Source organism: Delphinapterus leucas, chromosome 5 (genome assembly GCF_059928025.1).
Source record: "Delphinapterus leucas isolate spDelLeu-1000000601 "Yukka" chromosome 5, BTC_Dleu_Yukka2, whole genome shotgun sequence".
Lineage (NCBI taxonomy): Eukaryota > Metazoa > Chordata > Mammalia > Artiodactyla > Monodontidae > Delphinapterus > Delphinapterus leucas.
Window position 1 is genome coordinate 55,237,699 of NC_143133.1, and position 19,967 is coordinate 55,257,665.

Genomic DNA, 19,967 nt, shown 5'->3' on the forward strand with positions numbered 1-19,967 from the left:
AAGATGGTACAATCATATAAATACTTCCTGTATTTCAAAGACAATTCATCCAAGAAAAGAGCCTTAGTTCTTTGTTATTTCCCAGTTGTCCTTCACTTTTACCTTCTCTCTCTCTCTGTCTTTCTGAAGCTTTACATTATATTGTTGTCTCTAAAGGAAAATAATTCTACATCCTGAAGCAAGCGTGCCTTCCTAGCTATTACCCAAGATTGCCTTGGTTGGTTTGTTTGCCACTTATATCCCCAGATCCTAGAACATTATCTGGCACTGGAAAATTATTTGCTAAATGTGTGTTATTGATTCTTTCTTCAATACTCTGCTTTGGCTTCCTTTCCTTTTCCTTTTCCCATTTACTCCCATGCAGTAATCTCATTCCCTTCTCTAATCAAAACATTTTTTCTTTCTTTGTCATCATGGTAAATGACACCACACAGACTCCCTGCAATTATTCTTTCCTTCATGACCCTCATTGCCAGCCATCATATACCAATGTTGACCTACGTCTTTTGCATTTTCCATATATGACCTCTCTTCTCCGGTTTATAAATTTTGTGATCCTACTCTTTCTCAGCTGGATCTTTACCAACTCTTTTATCTCAATTTGTATCTTATTAGCCTTATTCTGTTAATCTTACACCATGTTATTAGAGTGAAGTTGTTAATATTCAAATCATTCTGAATCAAATTTATATGTGGCTCAACATGTCTAATAATAAAAACTAAGCATTAGCACGTTGTGCAAGGTTGTTTGTTAGTTAATTCTGTCCTGTTTCTCTAAATACATCTAAATACACCTCCACATTTCTCTAAAACGTTGGAGACGTTATTAAAATCCAGAGAGTTTGACGTAGTATCACGATTTCTTAATACTGTGATTTCCTACTACTGTTAGAGAAAAATAACACATCCAAAAAAGTATAAAGAACTGAAAAGAAATGTACAGATTTTACTTTTGTCTGTTGAATTTACAAATCTGAATACAATCTTGGTCATATTATATCCATTCACTTTTTACCTAATATTTTGATTAAATTTTATGAAAATGAACTTTATGGTTAATTTTTTTGTCTCAATACATTACACAAACTGCTATACAAATATAATGATATGTGGTAGAATGTATCTAGTACAATTATTTGAGACAACTGAATCTATAATACACATAGAGTTTTATCTTGCCTACACTCATCATTTTATGGTCTAATTAGGGACTATTATTCTAATTCACATTTTTTAGCACTTTCAAAAGAAATATTAATGACTCTAGAAGCTTACCAAAAGCAATATCCAGAAAGGTGATCCCTATAGCAATTTATAACACCTTAGCTTTCTTTTCCTTTTTTAAAATTCTTGCATCTTTTTGGTCTTCAAATGCGTTTAAGGGTCATTATCCTTCAACTTAAAGGATTGATAGGGCCTCCCTGGTGGTGCAGTCATTAAGTACCTGCCTGCCAATGAAAGGGACACGGGTTTGAGCCCTGGTACAGGATGATCCCACATGCCGCAGAGCAACAAAGCCCGTGTGCCACAACTACTGAGCCTGCACTCTGGAGCCTGCAAGCCACAACTACTGAGCCCGTGCACCACAACTACTGAAGCCTGCGTGCCTAGAGCCCGTGCTCTGCAACAAGAGAAGACACCACAATGAGAAGCCCCCGTACCACAACAAAGAGTAACCCCAGCTCTCTGCAACTAGAGAAAGCCCACACACAGCAATGAAGACCCAATGCAGCCAAAAATAAAAAATATATATACATTTATTAAAAGAAATCGATACATCTCAGAAAAACTGATTGCAAAGCAAATTTCTTCCCCCCAAAATTTCTTCCTTTTATTGGTTTCTTAAAATGAGAAGAAGGTGACTATCAAGAAAAATGGTATATATTTTCAAAAATGTTTTAAAATGTTGGTTCTCAAAGTTTAGGATTTTGAAAAATGCTAAACTTAAAAAAATAATTTATAGGTACCAACATAGAATTGTGGGTGCTTTTAACTGCTAAAAAGGACCTACACACCAATTAATCTATCCAATGTACAAGAAAAAAAGACAACTAATATACTAGCTTCAAAATTCTAAAAGAAAAAATATTTAACTCTGCCATATTAGGAAAGATAATCTCAAAATAAACAAGTTTCCTAATCATACACAATTTATCAAAGCAATTTTTTATAGTTTTTCTAGGTGTTTTTTCCCTTGTCATGGGTCAGAACTGTTCTATGACTGATGTTTGGGAAACACTTCTTTGTAATATAAGCTAAATAAATATATATTTCTCCAATAAATATGTTGTTTCTGCCATTGTCCCAATCCATATTTCCCATCCCTTGCCTTCTATAAAAATGCAAATTTGTCCAAAATACAAAAGTTCCTTTATTCTATGTTAATAAATCCTAGAATATTTTTCTGCTCTTTCATCTTTTATCTAGCTATTTACTACTACTGGGTTAAGATATATTTTCTTACTTAACCAAAACTTTTTCTTATTCAATGTATGAACTCTGATTTAAATAAATCTTTAAATTAATGCTTCTTAGTTGATATAAAAAATAGTATGATAGTTTATTAAATAAAATAATTTTAAATGATATAAAATACATATTTAATATTAAAAATTCTATTTTCTTTCCATTAAGGAATATTTCTCAAATATGTGGTATAGAAGAACCCTATAATTGGAAATATATTTCTGTATGATTTTCACCTGCTTGCTTCCTCCAGTTGAGGTCTTCTGTTATAAAGTATGCTGGTAATCATTGAGAAAATTTCTACTTTTGGACTTCATAATTTAAAGTTAATTCTCCATGGGTCATATTGTTATATAGTGTTAACTTTGTAGTGTTAATTTACTTTTTTTGGTAATGTGATTGTAATAAATGTGATTAAAAGACCAACTTATTTTATTTATTCAATATAAATTTACTGACAGAAAATAATTTTAAAGATGTAAAATATTCTATAATATAATCATGACTACTTAAAATGTAGCTGCTGCTATGAAGCACATGGTATTTATTTCCATAAACATTTGAGGAAACATCATTATAATTCACTTGCTGAAATTTATAAACAAGGATGATTGATTCCTAGTACCTTGAGAAAAAGAATGTCATCTACTAATGCTTTTCAGTAAGAACAAAGCCAGAGACAAATTTGTGAGCAGCTGAAATGGAAAGGCACAATTTCATGAGCAATAAAAAGGCCTCACAAATCAATACCAGAGTTTAAGCACATAGACAAATGTTGGACAACCTGAACTACAGATGGAAACATTGCATAATTATTAAATTTGTCTTATAGGAATTGAAGTGGATCTGGAAATATACAAAGCCCTCCTTGAATTAAACCAAGAGTAGCATCAGGAATAAAAGTTTGAAGAATTTTCCACTTGTTCTTGTACAGACACGTTTTCTTAATTTTGCCTAGTTAGTATGTGAAGTCCTCGAAACTAGTGGTTCTCTACCAGGGACAGTTATGCCCCTCAGAGGACATTTAGCAATGTCTGATGAAATTTTTGGTTGTCACAATGGGGTTTGGGTGTTACTGGCATCCAATGGGTAGAGGTCAGGGATACAGCTAAGTATTCCACAATGTATAGGAGTTCCCCACAACAAATAATTATCAATGCCAATATCTCCAAGGATGAGAAAACATACTCCAAATGCTTTACCTAGTAATATTGCTAAATAAGTAAATGATTATCAGTAATAACTCATTTTAATCCACAAATGAAAAAGTAGTTACTTCACTCTGCTGACTTTACTTGTTTCAACAATTTATTTTAAAAGTTTTACCACACTATACCTCATTTTCCACCAAATATATGTACAAATTTATGTAAATATAGACATATTTATAGTTATAAGAAACTTAATCACCATTTTAAAATAAATGTTTTATAAATCCTTGCTCTAGCAACTCCAAATAATTTTATATGTAAGAAAAATGGTGACTTAGTTAAATAGACTGTATAAGTAGTGTTCAGAGCCATTTCATTTGATGAAATCTTGCCATATGTGATCTTTCTTAGTGGCTTTTTTCATTCAGCATGATACTGAGCTGGATCCATGTTTCTGTGAGTACAAATAGGACCTTCCATTTTATTGTAAATATTAGTTCATTGTATAAATATACCACAATTTCTCTACCAATTCTCCTATTGAAGTAAATTTAGGTTATTTTTGATTTTTGACTAAAGAATAAAGTTATTATGAACATTTACATATATGTCTTTATGAAGCATGTATTTTCATTTCTCTTCAGTAAATACTTGGGAGTGGAATTTTTAGGTCTATAATAAGTGTCCTTTTAACTTGATAAGAAATTGTGGAACCATTTTCCAAAGTGGCTGTAGTATTTTGCATTCCACCAGCAATATATGAAAGTTTTGGTTGTTTTATATCCTTCCCAGCTTCTGTATTAGTCACAGTAATTGATGTGTAGTGGTATTGCATTGTGGTTTTAATTTGCTTTTCTCTAATTATTAATGATTTGAGCATCTTTTCAAGTGTCTATAAAACATCCCTATCTTCCTCTATAAAATACCTGTTAAACTTGTAGTACATTTTTAATTTTGTATTGGTCTTATTGAGCACTTCTTGTATTTTATATGACTTTAATACAAGTTCCTTCTCAGATATGAATGAAGAAAATATATTTTTCCAGTCTGTAGCTTGTCTTTTCCTTAATGATGTCTTTTTCAGAAAATATTTTAATATTAATGACATCCACGTTATAGCCTTTGATTTTCTTTTATACTTAGTGTTTTGAATGTCCTAAGAAAATTTTGCCAACCCCAAGGTCATCAAGATGTTCTATGTTTACTTCTAGAGGTTTTATCATTTCAATTTTAGCTTTAGGTCTGTGACTAATTTGGACTTAATTTCTGTATGTGATTTGAAATTGTCAAAATTATTATTTTTTCTTAATATGCATTTCAAGTTGTTCCATAAAAAAGTGCTTAACAGTCTTTATCAAGCATTGGTTGAATATATTTATCAGGTTATCTTTTTGAATTTTTGCTTTTGTTTCATTTATCTATATGCCTATTCTTATAAGAATATCATGTAGTCATGATAGTATATTCAAAATGAAATTTGAAGTGAGGGACAAAGTTGTAAAGCTTTGCTTTCCATTTTTTTAAACCATTTATTGACATATGATTAGCATACAAAAAGCTGTACATATTTAGTATATAGAACTTGATGAGTTTGGAGATAAGCATATATCTGCTAAACCATCACCACAATTTATGACATAAATATATCTATTAGCTCCAAAATTTCCTATGACCATATTATTTGTGTCTGTGTGTGTGCAATAAGAACACTTAACATAAGATCTACCCTTTTCAAAAAAAATAATATCTACACTTTTCACAAATTTTTAAGTACACAATACAGTATTGATAACTATAGGCACTATGCTATACAGTACATTTCTAGAATTTATTCATCTTGCATAACTGAAACTTTATAGCCTTTGACTAATACCTGTCTATTTCTACCCAGGTCCTGAAAAACCGTAATTCTTCTCTCTGCTTCTATGAGTTTGACTATTTTGAATTTCTCAGACAAGTGGTGTCATGTAACATTTGTCCTTCTGTGTTGGGCTTATTTCACTTAGCATAATTTCCTCCATGTTCATACATGTTGTTGCAGATGGCAGGATTTCCTCCTTTTTAAAGGCTAACTAGTATCACAGTATTTGTATATATCACATATTCCTTATCCATTAGTCCATCAGTAGACATTTATGTTGCTTTCATGTCTTGTGTGTTATGGATAATGTTGCATTGAACATGGGAGTGCAGATATTTCTTCAAGATTTTTATTTCAATCCCTTTAGATATGCACCCAGAGGTGAGATTGCTAGATTATATGATAGTTCTACTTTTAATTTTGCTAGGAACCTCCATACTGGTTTTCCATAGTGGCTGCAACAATTTACTTTCACTTCAACAATGTACAAGCATTTCCTTCTCTCCACAGCCTTGGCAATACCTGTTATCTTTTTTTTTTTTTTTTTTTTGATAATAGCCATCTAAAGATGATATCTAATTGTGGTTTTGATTTGCATTTCCCTGACAGTTAGTGATGTTAAGCAAGTTTTCATATACTTAGTTACCATTTATATGTCTTTTTTGGAGGAAGGTCTATTCAGGCCCATTGCTTCCTTTTTAGTTGATTATTTGTGGGTTGTTGTTGCTGTTGTTTTGTTTTGTTTTTTTGCCTTTGAGATGTAGGAGTCCCTTGTACTGATTATTGACAATTTATCAGATATATGGTGTGCAAATATTTACTTCCAATCTGTAGATTGACTGCTCATTTTTTTCATTGTTTCCTTTGCTATACAATAGTTTTAAAATTTGATGTAATCTCACTTGTCTAATTTTGCTTTTGTTGCCTGTGCTTTTGGTGTCATATGAAAGAACTCATTGCCTAGACCAAAGTTAAGAAGATTTTCATTCTGGGAGTTTTATGGTTTTAGATCTTATGCTTAAGTCTTTAATGCATTTTTAATGATTTAAAAGTCTTTAATAATTTTTGTGTATGGTGTAATATAATTTCAATTTTATTATTTTGCATATGGATGTCTAGCTTTTCCAACACCATTTGTTGAAGAGACTCTCTTTTCCCCATGTGTTTCATGGTGCCATTATCAAAAGTCAGTTGACCATATAAACATGGCCATATTCCTAGTCTCCATTCTATTCCATTAGACATTTGTTTTAATTTATATTTTTGTATACAGCAGGTTCTTATTAGTTATTTATTTTATACAAATTAGTGTATATATGTCAATCACAATCTCCCAATCCATCCCACAACCAACACACATCCTCCCCCCACTTTCCCCCCTTGGTGTACATATGTATGTTCTCAATATCTGTGCCTCTATTTCTGCCTTGAAAACTGGTTCATCTGTACCATTTTTCTAGATTCCACATATATGCGTTAATATACAATATTGTTTTTTGTCTTTCTGACTTACCTCACTCTGTATGACAATCTCTAGGTCCATCCACATCTCTACAAATGACCCAGTTTTGGTCCTTTGTATGGTTGAGTAATATTCCACTGTATATATATGTCACATCTTGTTTATCCATTCGTCTGTTGATGGGCATTTAAGTTACTTCCATGGCCTGGCTATTGTAAATAGTGCTGCAATGAATATTGGGGTGCATGTGACTTTTTGAATTATGGTTTTCTTTGGGTAAATGTCCAGTAGTGGGATTGCTGGGTCATATGGTAATTCTAGTTTTAGTTTTTTAAAGAACCTCCATACTGTTCTCCATAGTGGCTGTATCAATTTACATTCCCACCAACAGTGCAAGAGGGTTCCCTTTTCTCCAAACCCTCTCCAGCATTTGTTGTTTCTACATTTTCTGATGATAGCCATTCTAACTGGTGTGAGGTGATAACTCACTGTAGTTTTGATTTGCATTTCTCTAATAATTAGTGATGTTGAGCAGCTTTTCATGTGCTTCTTGGCCATCTGTATGTCTTCTTTGGAGAAATGTCTATTTAGGTCTTCTGCCCATTTTTTGACTGGGTTGTTTGTTTGTTTTTTGCAGTACGTGGGCCTCTCACTGTTGTGGCCTCTCCCATTGCAGAGCACAGGCTCTGGACATGCACTCTCAGCAGCCATGGCTCACGGGCCTAGCCGCTCCACGGTATGTGGGATCTTCCTGGACCAGGGCACGAACCTGTGTCCCCTGCATCGGTTAGTGGACTCTCAACCACTGTACCACCAGGGAAGCCCTGTTTGTTTTTTTAATATTGAGATGCATGAGCTGTTTATATACTTTGGAGATTAATCCCTTGTCCATTGATTCATTGGCAAATATTTTCTCCCATTCTGAGGGTTGTCTTTTCATCTTGTTTATAGTTTCCTTTGCTGTGCAAAAGCTTTTAAGTTCCATTAGGTCCTGTTTGTTCTTGTTTTTATTTCCATTACTCTAAGAGATGTGTCAAAAAAGCTGTTGCTGTGATTTATGTCAAAGAGTGTTCTTTCTTTTTTATTCCAATAGTCTCTATGTGTGTTTTTATTCCAGCACCATTTTGTTTTGATTACTGTACCTTTGTAATATATTTTTATATCAGGAAATGTGATGTTTTCAGATTTGTTCTTCTTGCCCCAAATTATTTTGGCTACTAGAGAGTTTTTGTGCTTCTGTATGAATTTTAGGATTTTTTTTTTATATTTCTGTGAAAAATACCATTGTGATTTTGATAGGAAATGCACTGAATCTGTAGATAACTTTGGATAGTATGGACATTTTAACAATATTAATTCTTCCAACCCATAAACATGGAATGTTTTTCCATTTATATGTGTCTCCTTTAATTTATTTTATTAGTGTTTTAAATATGTTTGTCTAATCTGGGTCTTTTGCATTTTCATATAAATCTTAGAATGCTTTTGGCATCAACATTGGGGGAATAACTGTTAAGGACTTAACTGGGAATTTGTTGAATTTATTGATCAGTTTTGGTAATATTGTCATTTTAAAAATCTTGAATTTTTTAATCAATTATTGAAGTACATTTCTTATTCTGATATTCTACAATATGTATGTGGAAATGTTTTGCTCTTTTCTTGGTTTGATTTTATTTTTTGTTTTGTTTAGAATAGAGATCTTCTAATAGTTTATCAAATTTATTTCAAAATATTTTCTGTATTTTAATGTTATTTATTGTATATTGGTTTTGAAGTTTATTTTGAAGTTATCTAGTGCTTATAGATAAAAATACAATTAACTGTTTATATCAGCCTTATACAATGGCCATTCTAAATTAAATATTACTTTTAGTCAATTAAAAAAATGATTCCTTAAGATTTTCTACAAACTGAATCATATTGTCTATAAATACAGTTTTATTCTATCCTTTCAAAACTACAATTTTCCTTCTGACCCCCATCTTATTGCATCAAAATTTTTAGCACAATGATGAGAGCAGCCATAACTGACTTTGTCCTTGCCCACTGGAGAAAAATGATCTGTTTTTCACTTAAGTATGAGGCTGGCTATAGTTTTATCATAGGTGACCTTTATCAGGTTGAGGTAATTTTTTTTTTTCTTTTCAGAGTTGTTAAGATTTCTTTTAATTATAAATTATTTTAAATTTTATCAAATATTTTTCTTAAATATTAAACTACCCTTAATTCCCTTAGATAAATCTTATTTTATCATGATGTCTTATCTTTTTGATGCACTATTCAATTAGATTTATTATATATTGTTAAAGATTCTTGCTTCTGTGTTTGTGATTTATATAATATAAAATTTTATGTTTTGATGGAGAGGATATTTTTATGCGGCTTATGTATTACTGTCATGTTGATCTATAAAATGAGTTGGGGAGTGTTGCTCTACTTTTCTGTTTCCTGAAAGTTTGTGTAAGCCTGTAATTTTTGCCCTCTTTGGTTTGTAACAGAATTCACCTTCAACGAAATCTATCTTTGAGATTTTATTGTTGGAAGGTTTTTATTACAAATGTAATTTATTTTATAGACATAGAGCTGTTGTAATTTTTATTTTTTCTTGTGTTGATTTTGATAATTTGTGTCTTTCAAGGAACTGGTACATTTCATCTTGATTTAACCTTATTGGCATAACTTTGTAAATAGCCTTTCCTAATTATCATTTTAAATGTATATAAGATCTATAGTGATGTCTCTTATTCATTTCAGATACTACTAATGTCTATTTTAATATATATTTTATTAATGTAGATATATTTAGCAATTTGAGTATTTTTCAAAAAACTAATTTTTAATTTTTTTTCCATTTTCTTATTAAAATTCTTTTTTTTATGTTCCAGTCAACTAACCACAGATTATTTTATGGTTGTTTGCTTTTATTTTTTAAATATGCTTTCATTTAATAGAGAATGTCACATTCATATTTCTTTCAACAACTTTGAAAATTTTAATCCATTGTCTTCTTGTGGCATTGTTTCTTCACTCAAATGTAATATAGTTTTTATTGTTGCTGTTGTTTATGTCTACTTTTAAGTTTCTTTTCTTTCCATTATCAACAGTTTTGAATAACTTGATTATTATGAGCCTTGATGTTTAAATGCTGTTATCTTAAATGATGTTCTCTTTACCATGCATGCATTTTTTGAGCTTCTTGTATCTTTTAGTTGATACTTTTTCATTAAAAATGGATGAATTTTAGCTATTATCTATTTAAATATTTTCCTGTTACCCCATTTTCCCTGGGTAAAATTATGTGTACACTTTACTGGCTTTTATTTTCTCATAGGTCACTCAAAGTCCATTAAGTTTTACATAATAATGTTTTTCTTTCTGTTCTTCACTTTGTAAGTTTTCTTTCACATTATCTTCAAATTTACCTGTCTTTGATTTTGTAGTGTCTAATTATCTGTTAAATGCAAACAATAGATTTTTCACTTCAGACATTTTATTTTTCAGTTATAAAAATTCAAGTTATTTACTTTATATTTCTCTCTTCATTATGTTCATATTATGATTCTTGAATGTAGTCACAGAAGTTATTTTAAAGTCCTTGTATGTTAATTTGATCATATTGCCACTTTTGAGTCTATTTCTATTAATTTATTTTCTTTTCATTTTATGTTTAATTCTCCTACCTGGCATGTCTAATAATCTTTAAATGAGTAATGGATATTGTGAATACTGTATTTTTGAGCACATAAGTTTTCTTTTCTTTCTTTAAAACTGTTCAGTTTTGTTTACTCAGACAATTGACTTAGTTATGGAACATCATTTTTGGGGAATTGTTTTAAACATTCTTAGTTTAAAACTGCAGTAGGGATTTTATTTTAGCGCTTTTGTAGCCCCACTGTGAAGAAATGGCCTCTATGGTGTTCCTGTTGAATGTGTTAACTGTTCAGGGATGTCTTTCTACCTTAAGCAGCCAGAATCTAAACACCTCTCAGTCATACATAAGTTCTGGTAGAAATTTAGCTTATAACTCCTTGATAGTTACTGATTTCCCATTTGTTCCCTTGTCATCTTATTATATTCTTTCCCTAAGCATGCACAGCTTCATATTAAGGCAAAGATTCAAGGGAATCCTATACATCATTCTAGAGCTCTTAATCTGAAACTTTACATAAAGCTGTTTCCATTACTATGCCCTGCAAATTTTTCATCCCTTCTCCTCTCCCTGAAGTGAAATCTCTTCTTGCCTAAAGAAGGCTTCGAGATCTGCTTAGTTCATTCTTGCCTGTACTATATTCTTGAAATTTCCTTCATACAGAAGGCCAGGTTGATAGTATGGTTCACTTTGCTTTTATTCTCCTCTCAGTGTCATAATCCTGCTTTGCTTCTTTTTCAATTTCTGAAAGAGTTCTATGTATTTTGCCCATTTTCCAGTCTTCTTTTTTTAAATGGAAGTCTGGTTTTAGTTACTTCATCATGATTAAACTCCTGACATATATTTTAAAATATGAGGAAGAAACTAAGGTAATATTATGTAAGAGTTGTGCTAAGTTATTTAATATATTATTTCATTTTTCTCCTGAAAAACACCCAAGGAGATTTTATCATTCCAATTTCTTCAATGATGAGGAGGAGTGGAGAAGATATAATGATAATTAGATGTGGGAAATTTCAGAAAGGCTTTATTCAGAGTTAGATCAGTGGAAGGGAAAGGAAAAGAAAGAGCATAAACAAAGGTTGTTTTCTCAAGCAGGGAATTCAAAAATCGGAGTGAAGTAAGGAGGCTGTATATGATAATTAGACTATGGAAAGCCCTGAATACCAGCTTAAGGAGTATATATTTTATCCTAAAACAATAATAATAATAATAAAAGGATCTTTCTGATACTCCTCTGAATGATTTGTTTACCCATTCGAATTGGAAGTAGATTTCGTATACATTCTTTCAGCAGTGGAGCAAGAAAATGTACATGCCCAACACTGGCTTCCATCTTTACTGGGATATGTTATTTATTGGCTGATTCACAAAGAATTCTGACAATAATAGTTCAAGAGAAAGGTAACCTGTTCCAAATTAGAAGTTTTAATATCTCTGGAGTATAAATCTGCTGTCATTGCTTTTTAATATTAAAGAAAATTTGGTAATATGGCAAGCAGGTAATACTTTGGAACTAAAATATGTCATGACTGGTAAAATATACTAACTGTAGTTTAAACCATTGGAAAATATATAACCAGAGTTGACAAAGTCTCTGTTATGCATTATCATAAATTGATTCTACATATTATTATACAGGAAAAACCCCAGGTATTTTCACTACCAAAGGATAAGGAGAAATTAAATGCCTTCATGGTAGTTTAGCTTGTCAAAGGACATAAATATATTGCTTCCAGTCATGTGGCAAATGTAGATGCCAATTGAGCACAGCAGCCACAAGAGAACCTGCTTTATTTTGAAACTGAATGTTGTCCAGAACGGTGGGTAAAAACTCAACTCTGCTAAACCCCCAAGGTGTTTAACGTGAAATGAGAGTTTCATTACCAATTCAGGTAAGAATAAAAGATAGAAATTTATTAGCTCTCTGGAGGAGTTTGCATTCCAAAATGATTCCATAAAATCTATGATGATGGCTGAGAAGTGACAAAAACACTTATGGATGTTTTTGCTCTAAATATATGTGCAGTTTTACCATTATATTTTAGAGGAATAAATCACTTAGCCTGTGAAAGCACCCAAGGTATACAGGTGTTACCAATTTTAATTTTTCTCATTAAATCTCTCATTTGTTATTGTTTTTGTTTTAAAATGTCCCTTCTTACAACTCTTATAACATTTAACATAGTTTGCATATTTAAAAATCACCCACTGCATGCAACTCAATTGTCAGGAAGGACATTTGAATTTTCACAGAAAAATAAGAAAATAGACAGTTTACCTACTAAAAAGCAACTAATTACTGAAGTAGCTGTTATGATATTCTTTTACTTTTCCTAAATGGTTAATATGACTTCAGTGGGAAATAATTTATTTGGCTGTATAAAGGAGGCACACAAAATTGATTAGGTGTTTTGCAATGGCCTTTGTGCTTTGAAAACTGTTGATAATGACCATTTTAGAGGTTGGAATGAGAAACAATAAGGCACTTTCATTCGTTTGTCTATTTGCTGCTTGAACAGCTGGAGTGTCTTTTAGTGATTCTTTTTCCTATGATAGCATAGAAATGTAATCTTATTTTCTGGGCCTGATTCATATCATGATTCTTTAATTTCACAAAAACTAATAATTTGTCTACATAGATTAGATAACTACTTGTGCCCTAGCAGTACATTTATAGATCAAGTAATCATAGCTACAAATTTCCCCGATGTCTGCAAAATTGTACTGCTGTGTGGTAATATTAACTCCTTTGTCATTTGAGTTTACCTTGATCATTCTTTCTTTAAAATGACGTGCTTTGAAATTAGGAATTTTAGGCAGGAATGTGGTAAATTAAAATTTTCTTCTTGAGAAATATATGTTTTTACATTTTTTGGTTCTATTTCAGTGAATTCAATGTTTTTAATCAGATCTTGTTTAGCATAATGAGCTCTGAATAGGACCCCGATCAGATGACATCACTTCAAGTGGATGAGATGTGACTTTCATTTTTAGCTACACTAGAACTTGCTTGGTAACCTTGAATAAGTTACTTAACCCCTCGCTGGCTTATTTTTATTACCTGCAAATTGAATATAATAGATTCAGCCTCCCTCATGATGGGACTGAAGGATAGTTAACACAATCTTTCAAAAATGCCCTTGGCTTCTGAGGAACCATGCTCTAAAACAGCAGTTGCACTGGAAACCAGGCCCTAGATCACCTTTGCAACCTTTAAATTGAACCATTTATGCACATTGTCACATCTAGCCTTTGCTCCTTAGATTGATCTTAGTCCATTTTAACCTTAAAAGCATCTCTTTAATATTCTTGGTCAATTTAAAATTACCTTTCAGTGAAACACGCAGTTTATAAGTGATTTGCAAACCATAAAGAAATTAGAGATTTTTATAAAAAATAATAACTCTAGAAACTTTGAAAAAATAAGAATTGAATTTAAAATAGATGAAGCAAATTGATAAAATTATTTGAATTTCAGAGAATGCATGATAGATAATAATAAACCCAAGGTGTACTGATGAAAATTTTCACCTTCAAATGTTTGGTTATTGTTTTTCCATTTTTTAAATAAGATGAAATAATCTTTCACCTTCATTTTACTCACAGCACACCTTTAACTGTAGCATAATTTTGTTGTGTTTGCTCTGCATTTTGTAAAACTTATTTTCTTATTTCCACCATTGCCATATTTCTTACTAATCAAAGGTGCTAAGATTTGCTATCATGACTTCTTTGCAGATCATATTTATATTTACTTCCTTTCTGTTGTCTAAAAGTATATTTCTCTGTCAGTCTAGCAACAACTTCACTGAAAATAATGACGGGATCAACCAGATCTACTTTCTTTGTTTTTATTCTCTACATTTAGAATCCAAAGAACATACCTTTTATATTTTACTTTATGGCATTTATTGATCATGAGCCAAAACAGTAAAAGAGAACAGCAACATTTTCCAGCCAAGTGGATTTTATGAATTGATTTATTCAATCACAGTGAAGATACACAACTGAAATGGTGTATAATTGTTATTTGAAAATAGTAGTAATAATATATTTCTATAAACTTTTATTATCTATTTTTATTAAATCATATAAAATAATCAATACACTTTGATCAGATTAACTTTTGGTCACTTACTCAAATTAGTGCATCCCACAAATTATCATGTTTGAACATATTCCAGAGAATAGACTGAGACATGTGAAAACAATCTTTAAGGAAGTGTTTATAAATCTTTCTTCAAATAATTATGAGGAATATCTCAATATGAACATTTAAATTAACATTACAAGACCTCAAAGGACTTTAACTTAAGAAATATATGATTGGGAAATATCAGGTTAAGTGTTTTAGTATATTTCTTCTGGTTTCATTTAATCTGGAGTCTTTCCTCTTACCATTTGTTATGGAAGTCTAGGTATCACTCATCTCTGTGTAGAATCAAGGAGTCTGTCACAAGCATTAGGTACCTGTAGAAGATATTTTACATGGCAGATATTGGAGTAAACTTATCCTTAATTTACAGCATTACACACTTCTGTGAAGTAGCATGTTACCTTGAAATTATTTAGAGCCATAGAAATGGTTGATGAATCCAGCATACACAAAGCAGAGAGAGAATTTTCTTCAGATGGTGTAAAAAGCTCTGATTTATGGAAGTGATGAGTTCAACAAATGGTGGTATGTATGGTGTATGGAATAGAACAGGGTAATAAAGAATCAGTTAATGATATACAACTGTCCAGAATAAGATATTGTTGGTTCAAAGAGATTATATGTGAATACTAGTTATAATCTTGAATGTAAATTTACCCTACAACAGATAACCCCTGCCACCTATGTGTCTCCTTCCCACACTTCTTCAGCTGTTACTACAATTAAGATGAAATCAGTAGGGGACTATAAAATTAACATCCAGATCATCACTTGGCAGTTCTATGATTCAGTTACAAGAGGAAACTTTAGGATAAACTTTTGATAAACAAGTCAGATTTAGATACGAACACTTCTTACTTAAAAGGAGAAAGCAAAGGAATTTAGGCAAGTGCAATGAGTATACACAACAGTGTTAACCCATTTTTTTGTTCCTCTGAGATTCATAACCTATTTAACCTATATAAATAGGTTAGATATTTTAAAATGCTAGGTAAAATATTGTAAGGCAGATAAGATAGAAGACAGAGAGAGATTTCTACCCTGATTCTTAAGAGTAAAAGCCAGTTCTCACAGTCAGAAGAGAGAGAAAGAGAGAGAACAGCACCCAGCAATACAGTCTAACAAACCAACTTTTGGAATAAAGACATTGCATCTTCCTTGTGATATAGTTCTTTAAAAAATTAAATAAATAAACATTTCCCCAGAAAATCCCTAACATATTTCCTCTTCTATCTTATGTAACACAGTTGTGCCACATGCCTGAACAAACTTAACCTTAGCAATGATTGATTACATAAAGAGGGAAAAATACAGATACTAAGTAGAGGGCTTAATATTGGTACTACTTTTTATCATGTAAAAGCCATATCCATTTAGCATCAGAGAATGTCTTAGAGGAAGGCTGACTCCATGCTTTACCTTTAATTATTTGAACTAGAATTTCTTGAACCTATACACTCAACTTAAATGGTCAAAGATATTTAATAAGGTTTAAATACAAAAGAAGGAGGCAAGCATTGTCAAGTATTAACATTGCATGGAATGGATAAAATAGCTGGTTATTATTTACTTGCATAAAATAATACATACATACAGGAGAATTTTACCTACGTTTACAGCTAAAATTATAAGGAAATTTCCTTATGAGAAAAGCAAATACGCGAATAATCTTAGTTGACACCCAACTAATGATTAAGTTAAAAATTAAACTATTAGCACATTAAATATATTAGATTTCAAGGGAGGATTTGTGTGAAGACCTATTTGTTTAATTATAAAATTTAGTAATTTTAAAAAGATGGGGGCAAAAATAAGGAGAGACAGAACTTATCTTTTTTAAAAAAGGAGACAAGTTTACTCACAAGACATCAAACATACAAAATTATTACAATTTCTGAAAAATATTCAACACTGTCTTGGAATGGCCCAGCACTTCCATATGAATTGCAAAATAGACATGTAATAACATGTTCAGATTCTGAATCAAATGGGCATTGAATATTTTAAAAATGTTCTGCTTGAGTCCTTTGGGAATGCAATGTAGTTATGTGATTATAGAATAAATGTGGTGAAATTTTGTTGATTATAATCTCAAGGTAAGGAAGAGCTTTTAGGAGAAAAATTAATTTATAATTATGAAAGTTTAAAAAGAAAAATAAATTTTTCCAAACTACTGATTATAATATTAAAACATCACAAAATTGAGTTTTGGTTTCAAATTGAAGTAGATTTATCTTTCTTTAAGAAATAATTATCATTTAGATTTTACTAAATGATAATTAGAATTTAATTGTCACTTAGATTCTACTTTAAAAAATATGCTATAGAAATTTTATATTTTCATTGAAATCACAAATATTATATAAAATGTTTTAGAAGCATGACTACTATATATTTCGATAGCCATATATTCTAAATCATTTCTCAGCAAGCCCTCACTTTATATAATTTATGCTTAATAACCAATTAAGTGTGTAATAGAAAGTATTTAATTGTCATACTCTGTACAGCAAATCGATTTGTATAAGGAAGTTTCAGTTAAAATAGAGCAGGCAATCTGCTTAGATTGACTTTCTTGTAAATATAAGCTCTATTAGAGAGACACCTTGATTTCTCAAATATAGATGTGATGTTATATGCTTACCATTAAGACTTAGAAAGAAACTTAAGCTTTCCAATCATTGTTCTTGTAAAAGCATAATTAAAATACTGAAAACAATAGCAAATTCTGGAGTAACTGTCAGACTGCTTAATTATTCTACATCATCAATTGGAAAAAATGAAAAATGTGGATTTTTAAGGATTTTTATTAGATTTATAACCTGTATTGCAAGCATAGCCTGGATTTAATAAATGTTTTAAAAATATTATTATAGGTTAATTTTAATGGCATGAATTTGGCTTCCAGAAAACTTAGTAATTGCTGAATAATTATACTTCAGTAAGCACTGTTTCACACATCTACTTCCAAATCACAGATATTAATAGATATGTTATTTTTAAAGCTGCCTATTTTTAATCATAAGCAACTTACTTCATATGGAGCAAAGAATCACATAACAAGATTGCTAAATAACATAAGTTCTATTTTACTTTTTACCCACACCTACAGGCTTGAAATTGGTATTTCAAAAACTTTCCTTTGAGAATTCTGTTGCTGAGATTTGTGCTTATATTGGCTAAAATCTAATTTTTATCATCTATTTTCTTTGCCATTATAAACACTTGAATTTCTGAACTTAAGATGTATATGTCACATTCTTGGATATTTAACTTCTTTATAGTTTCTATATCCTTAATTTATACAACCAAAAGATGGCAGTACTTCATCAAGTATTATTTTACTATAGGCTTTAGTATTTATTTTCACAATAGTCAAAATCTATTAGGTACACTTTTTGTATTTTAAGAGTAGCACTATATTCAATATTAAAAGCTTTCCAATAAATATTTTTGATCCTTTTTTTTAAAAGTAACTTAAGAAATAAAAGTCCTGTAATAATGTCAAATAGAGCATACTCTGAGTGCATATTTTAAACACTCTTCTCCGTATCCTCTCCTGGCTTTATTTGATTAGTTGCATCTGAATCTCACCGAAGACAGATCTTTGAAGACCTGTGGAGCTACCTTCCTATTTTTTTTTTTTGCAGTACGCGGGCCTCTCACTGCTGTGGCCTCTCCCATTGCGGAGCACAGGCTCCGGACGTGCAGGCCCAGAGGCCACGAATCACACGCCTAGCCGCTCCGTGGCATGTGGGATTCTCCTGGACCGGGGCATGAACCCGTGTGCCCTGCATCGGCAGGAGAACTCTCAACAACTGCGCCACCAGGGAAGCCCCTACCTTTCTATTAATACAATGATCTTGGTTTCATTTCAAAGAACTTAAAACTTGTATTTGTGCTTACATATGTGCCAAAGTGAGGCTGAATCATTAAATTTTCCATTAGGCTCGAGTTTTGACTCCAGCTCTAACAAAGACTGCAACCAAGTATCTCTAATTAATGCACCATCAATATAAAGGAAGTAGATTTTCATGTTTAAATATAGCAGCACTGAAATTCCACTGAATTTTTGAGTGTGGAATAATAATTAACTGAACTTTTTGATTATCCTCACTGTCTGTTGTATTAATAGCTAGTTTTCTCTGACAGTCTTTGTCCCCTTACCTACCTTTTGCTCACTCCCAACCAAAACCCACACAATAATTCATTTTAATGTGTTTTAATTTAATAAGTTTTAGCCATATATTATAAATCACAAATGATTTCACGTCTACATAACTGTATCCAAATATATTCCCTAACCTCTAATTCTGCCTCTTGCAAGAACATTTGTCATTACTTATTACTATGTTATTTAATATCAAAGGTGAAACTCCAGATATTAAGTGTGTTTTCCAAGCTGCTTATTGACAAGACAATTTTAACATTCCTCTCAGCTTGACTAAACTTTAGACAGGTTTCTTTCGGAACATTAGCCCTTGACCTCCCTTTCAGATTTCAGAGGAAAGCAGAAGAATGGTGTGGGATGACAATTATAAAGATTCATGTCAAACAGTCAATGTTTTCTTTTTCTGCTCATTCTTTTGACTATTATCTTAGCCATGACTGTATCCTATAGTTGAGGTCATTTCAGGAAACAGATGTGAGCTGATTAAAGATTTAACTAGAAATAGCCTAAAAGAACAAAAGTGTGGATATGTATACAAGTATGGATATACAGAGAAGCATATATACTTATATATATTATTTATTATTATATATACTAATTACTTATATATGTAGTATATACACACAGTTATATATAATCCTCTGTCAAATGCCCCCTTTCAAAAGCACAGGACAAACACTATACTTTTGTGTTCCTTTCTCTTCCCTCCTCAAATTTAACCACAGGAATTTATACTTGAAATAATGGTAGTGAAAAAGTGAGCACACAAAGTTTTGCTGTTATTTTTTTTTCAGGAGACATTGATGGGAAGTTATGGTTGAAGGATGAATGATGAACAAAAATAACCAATTCTTGTGAATGAACATAGGAATACTAGAAACAGTAAGTATGGGTCCTTTAACAAACTATGTGCTTTTTAGAAAGACTCATTTCTATATTTTAAAGCTATTTCTTTCCATTCAGATGAAACTTTTTTGAGTTATAGAAAATATTACCTAATTAAAAAAAAATTAGTAAACTGTGGTTCAGAGAGTTTGTATAACTT